This window comes from Staurois parvus, unplaced genomic scaffold (assembly GCF_062004578.1).
Source record: "Staurois parvus isolate SC_StPar_1 unplaced genomic scaffold, SC_StPar_1.0 ptg000882l, whole genome shotgun sequence".
In the NCBI taxonomy this organism is placed as follows: domain Eukaryota; kingdom Metazoa; phylum Chordata; class Amphibia; order Anura; family Ranidae; genus Staurois; species Staurois parvus.
This window is the reverse complement of record NW_028318678.1, coordinates 2,510,334-2,516,796: the sequence shown is the minus strand read 5'-3', so window position 1 is coordinate 2,516,796 and position 6,463 is coordinate 2,510,334. Positions and strand designations below refer to the sequence as shown.

At 39.8% G+C, this 6,463-nt stretch overlaps 1 long non-coding RNA gene across 1 annotated transcript in view; it reads left to right on the top strand.

The window, feature by feature from the left end:
* Positions 1-2,010: 2,010 nt before the first annotated feature.
* LOC149442986 (uncharacterized) overlaps positions 2,011-6,463 on the top strand; it is a 99,025-nt gene continuing 94,572 nt past the window's right edge. Inside the window, exon 1 of the long non-coding RNA XR_016306714.1 lies at positions 2,011-2,185. This is a non-coding gene — a long non-coding RNA (uncharacterized LOC149442986). The remainder of the gene's footprint in view (positions 2,186-6,463) is intronic.

Sequence of the window (6,463 nt, the reverse complement as noted above, 5' to 3'; positions counted from 1 at the left end):
TGATGGCAGTGTTTTTTCCTCCCTTTAAATACCCCTGCCACTATAATCGCTAGACACCCCCTAGGAACAGCATTGCCAGTGTGGATGAGGCCTTAGATTTTAGTTTCAAAGTTTGAGCATTAAGTCATTTCATTGGCCAGAATAATAATTTATTCTGGCCACTGAAATGAACTAACGCTCAAGAGCTAAATCTGCCTACCGTTAAAATGCGCTTAGACATGTTTACACGCTTCAAATTTTTTTTCTGCCAAAGCACTGCTGCTCTTGGAAGAGATGGCAGTGTTTGTTCCTGCCTTTAAATGCCCCTGCCACTATAAACATTAGACACCCCTAGGAACAGCATTACCAGTGTGGATGAGACCTTAGATTTTAGTTTGAAAGTTTGTACGACAATTGTGGAAAGTCATTCATCAGAACAGTGTTTCTTGCCATCATTGAGTCACCTAATTTTGTTCAAAAGCCCTTCTGGACCTGCTACCTGAATGGAATTCCAAATGTATTAAACAGGTTTTATTACAACGTGCACAATTTTTCCCCAACTAAAACCACATTCGTCATTAGAATTTTGTTCATTCAAGAAAAAAAGTTTCCATCCTCCTCCAAATATTCTCATCACTAGGGTCGAAAACGAAACATTGGAAAATCAAATGAACGTTACAAAAATTTAAATTTTCAAAGAAACTACTTGCGTATAGCCAGTTTAACCTGTTACTGGTCCTCTTTAGGACCCCAATTTCCTCAACGCTCTGTCTTCCACTACTGATTCTTGCTTTCAGGTCTGATGGATCTATATAAATAAATTAGTCAATACACAAAACCACAATGGATTTGTGAAATGTCGAGAACACCAAAATCATCACTATGGTCGAAAACAAACCATTAGAAAATCAAATGAACGTTAAAAAAATGAAAATTTTCAATGAAACTACTTGTGTATGGCCAGTTTAACCTGTTACTGGTCCTCTTTAGGACCCCAATTTCCTCAACGCTCTGTCTTCCACTACTGATTCTTGCTTTCAGGTCTGATGGATCTATATAAATAAATTAGTCAATACACAAAACCACAATGGATTTGTGAAATGTTGAGAACACCAATATCATTTCTATGGTCGAAAACGAACCATTAGAAAATCAAATGAACGTTAAAAAAATGAAAATTTTCAATGAAACTACTTGTGTATGGCCAGTTTAACCTGTTACTGGTCCTCTTTAGGACCCCAGTTTCCTCATTGCTCTGTCTTCCACAACTGATTCTTGCTTTCAGGTCTGATAGATCTATATAAATGGTCAAAAACAAACCATTAGAAAGTCAAATGAACATTACAAAAATGAACATTTTCAAAGAAACTCTACTTGTGTATAGCCAGTTTAACCTGTTACTGGTCCTCTTTAGGACCCCAATTTCCTCATTTTTTCCCAATTTTTTTTTTTTAATTTAAATATATTGAATATGGCCAAAATTGTAGCATTTCAAATATATATCAATACATTTGGGAAGAATATTTTTAAAATATATTTCAAATATATTTTTCTTCCATATGGGAGGTATTGATTATCTCTTGCAGAGATCACAGCACTCCCTCAGACGATGGCTTGATCTGCTTTTCTCTCCAGAAGGACAGAGTCGTCTGCGTTCTGGCATCATCCAGGGTTACCTTCTACTCAGTGGTCTGAGGTGCCAGCTCAGTTCAGAACCTGCACAGTCCTTGTTCACAAATGACACATTTCAGCCTCAGCTTACTCCAAAGTTACAACGTACAGTCTGGGAGATTACTGGGGGAGAAGAGAATGAGAAATTGCTACTTTGTGCCTGAAGCACACTGATGATATCTGTTCAGCCTAGGCAAATTCAACTGATTGCTCATTTGGCAATTTAATGATAAAAGGAAGGATTATTTTGATTGTTTGATCTATACCATGCCATGTCTGGAATTTATTCATGTAGACTTGAAAAGTTACCGAAAAGCCCATTTAAACCTATTTTAATTTAATTCTGTACAGGACACAGCTTCCTTTTTGGCTCTGAGAGAGACTGGAGAGTGCACATCCCTATCCAGTGTGCACCATCATTGCTGCATGTCGGTGGCCTGAGTGGGATCTGGAGTGCTGAGTTCAGGAGTGCCGACAGCCAGAGTCACCTGGGTGCAGAACAGAGAGTGGACTGATCACTGTGTGTGACCGGATGGTGAGCTGTATTATATCTCTGACTCTGCTGAAATGCTGCTGTGGAGATTTACTATATGATCTAGAGCAGTGGTTCTTAACCTTTTTGGAGGTACTAAACCCCACCAGTTTCATATGCGCATTCACCGAACCCTTCTTAATTGGAAAAATAAAATATGATTTTTAAAATTCAAAACATAGGTATATATTTATACATAGGTGCACAAAATGAACAAAACCATTAAGAACAAAGAACAAAACCATTAAAACATGATTTTCACACAAAAACAAAATAATGAATATTTACCGCAAATCAGTGTGACTTCTGCTGTTGTCTTTCAGAGGCCAGTTCAGAAATGCGCGGCATTACCTTGGCAAGTGCCACTCTCATGTCATTTTTGCAACAAAGTCTGTTCCTTTTCTTCGTCTTTATGTCCAGCATCCTCGAAAAGGATTGCTCGCAAAGATATGTTGTAACAAACGGTATGAAAATTCATCCCCCATAGTAATTCATCCCCCATATAGTAATTCATCCCCCATATAGTAATTCATCCCCCATAGTAATTCATCCCTCATAGTAATTCATCCCCCATATAGTAATTCATCCCCCATATAGTAATTCATCCCCCATAGTAATTCATCCCCCCATATAGTAATTCATCCCCCATATAGTAATTCATCCCCCCTATAGTAATTCCTTCCCCATATAGTAATTCATCCCCCATATAGTAATTCATCCCCCATAGTAATTCATCCCCCATATAGTAATTCATCCCCCATAGTAATACATCCCCCATATAGTAATTCATCCCCCATATAGTAATTCATCCCCCATATAGTAATACATCCCCCATATAGTAATTCATCCCCCATAGTAATTCATCCTCCATAGTAATACATCCCCCATATAGTAATTCATCCCCCATATAATAATTCATCCCCCATATAGTAATTCATCCCCCATATAGTAATTCATCCCCCATAGTAATACATCCCCCATATAGTAATTCATCCCCCATATAATAATTCATCCCCCATATAGTAATTCATGCCCCATAGTAATACATCCCCCATATAGTAATTCATCCCCCATATAGTAATTCATCCCCCGTATAGTAATACATCCCCCATATAGTAATACATCCCCCATATAGTAATTCATCCCCCATATAATAATTCATCCCCCATATAGTAATTCATCCCCCATATAGTAATTCATCCCCCCTATAGTAATTCATTCCCCATATTAATTCATCCCCCATATTAAGTCCCCCCTGTGTCAATTCACTTACCTTTGCTCCGCGCGTTCCTCTCGCTGTATTCCCGCACCGTTCCGGTCTTCAGGGCGGACTGTGAGAGGAGCCTAGCTCCTCTCACGTTCGTCACGCTGCCCCGCCTACACACATCCTGACAGCCAATCACTGGCTATCAGGATGTGAGTGGCAGCGAGACTGGCCAATCATTGCATTTGAGTCCCTGCCGCCCGAGAGGAGGGAGGGGAGCGGGCGCCCGGCACACAAGAGCCGCGGCTTGCCAACCACTGGGCATGTCATCACAAATCATATGAGTCGGGTGTGGGTCACCTCCGCCGAACCCCCGAGACTGACTCACCGAACCCCTGGGGTTCGATCGAACCCAGGTTAGGAACCACTGATCTAGAGAGACCAAACCCTTTAGGAACTGGCCATACAGCCATCTAGTAGCCTTATTGCTGCCCACAGACTTGATTGGGACTATTCTCATGCGCACCAATGGTACAACTGGGCCCCAATGCTAGCTGGCTGAAGAGTTAGGACTAAAGACTGTCCCTTTACAGCTGCTACACACAGAGCTTCACCTATGACTTATGCTAAGAGGTACTTCTCAAGGAACATTGCAGCATACCCTAGCCATTCTCCTAGAGTGCATTGTAAACTAGTTATATTAATATTATTCACATTACAATTAATGCTGATATGCACTGTTTATTTTTGGTGTTGTTGATTTATGTGTCTCCAAGGAGCAGGGCCCTCAAACCCCTCGTGTATTGTATTGTTACTGTACTGGTTCATGTACTGTCTCCCATTATAATGTACAGCGGTGAGCAAACCGTTGGTGCTATATAAATACTGTATAATAATAATAATAATAATAATAATAATGTGTAAATTTTAGTTTAGTGGTACAGAACTCCATGAACTCTATTATAAGCTACTTTGGCATAGTGATTATACTGTCTAGGGGACTGTGTCTGAACCTACCTTCTGTATACTCATTTATGCTCAAGCCACCATTCATTTGAACCCTTACCAATACATTGAGTTCATTTATCACCAAATGGTCTTGTGTCTATTTCCTCTTTTTTCCTAATTCACAGCAGAGATAAAGGTATCTACGAAATTTATAATAAGTGTCCGTGAAAAAAAAAATATATATATAAGTCCTTATTCCCATCAAAACCAATAAAAAATCAATCAAAAATCTTCCAAATGTGCTTCCACCTATCCACCACGTGAGAAATAATGTTAACCGCACTCACCAGATGGAGGTGAGTAGTGAGCCTTATAGGATATAAGGGATCCTATAGCCCCTCCAAAGGAACTCAAATCTCCTTCTTCGCCCTGCTATGGTATAGCCCTCATCTCCACTCTATTCCTCCATGGATTCCTCAATGGTGTGCAGAGAAAAAAACTACATAGTGTAATACTGCCACTCCATATAAAATATAAAGATAGAATAAGGCCACCCACATGTTTAAATAAAATTAAAAGCCTTGTTTATTAGCCTCAATGAGTTCAAGATAACAAATTTTCAGAATGTAGATATAGGGATCTCACGCTTCTATAGTCACTGCAGAGGATGAACAGCCTTCCACCTCCAAGATGGCCGCTTGAACCGCATAAGCCGGCGTGCGTTCCAAACACTGGAAGTGACGTTAACCAGAATGACGGCGGACCGGAAGTGCGTCAACGCGTTTCGCCCCACCCACAGGGCGTTCTCAAGACAAACTTCCGGTCCGCCGTCATTCCGGTGTTTGGAACGCACGCCGGCTTATGCGGTTCAAGCGGCCATCTTGGAGGTGGAAGGCTGTTCATCCTCTGCAGTGACTATAGAAGCATGCGATCCCTATATCTACATTATGAAAATTTGTTATCTTGAAGCCATTGAGGCTATTAAACAAGGCTTTTAATTTTATTTAAACATGTGGGTGGCCTTATTCTATCTTTATATTTTATATGGAGTGGCAGTATTACACTATGTAGTTTTTTTCTCTGCACACCATTGAGGAATCCATGGAGGAATAGAGGGGAGATGAGGGCTATACCATAGCAGGGTGAAGAAGGAGATTTGAGTTCCTTTGGAGGGGTTATAGGATCCCTTATATCCTATAAGGCTCACTACTCACCTCCATCTGGTGAGTGTGGTCAACATTATTTCTCACGTGGTGGATAGGTGGAAGCACATTTGGAAGATTTTTGATTGATTTTTTTATTGGTTTTGATGGGAATAAGGATTTATATATATATATATATTTTTTTTTTTTTTCACGGACACTTATTATAAATTTAGTGTTTATCTATTTGTGTTATTTTAATTTTAGATTTTGCTTTGTTTTTGTGTTGTTTATTATTGGTGTTTTTTCACTGGTGCACAGCTGCATAATCATTTAGTTTTTTCTTTTTTGGCGCTGGGATATATACTTAAAGGTATCTACTGTATACCTGTTCTGTCTCTCCAATCTAAGCATTGAAAGTGTGATCTCTGTAACTTACAGTTGTGATGAGATAGCGATAACTCCAATCTTAGTTGAATAACACAGGCAGTGACTCGACCCAGATGACACCTTGTAGACCTTGTGAAGTTTACTCCACAAACTGAAAGAATCTTACAACAATGAACATCAGATAGGTCAAAAGATCATAATGTGATCTACTTCATGACATGAGGACTGAAGCTGAAATGCATTACTGGGAAAAGGGGAGGGCTGTCTATACAGCAAAAACTAAACCAAAGGAAAGGAAGGAGCAGAGACAAAATACAAAGAACACTTAAAGGTATACGACAGTCATGGGAGATATGACAATACCCATGTTATTATAAGTGCTTGCAGTGACTTTCATTCAGCTAGGTGTGTCAGAAGGGCTGAGGGTGTCGTTGGAGTCGAGGCGCAGAATAAAGAGCCCAAATGACCAAACGACTCCTTCAGGGGTAGCTCTACAAAGCATTACTCAGCCCAGCAAGGGGAGCATAAAGAAAGTGTAAGTCAGAACCTTATGTTGTCTGCTACTAATCTGCATTATTATTATTTGTACTAATGCCA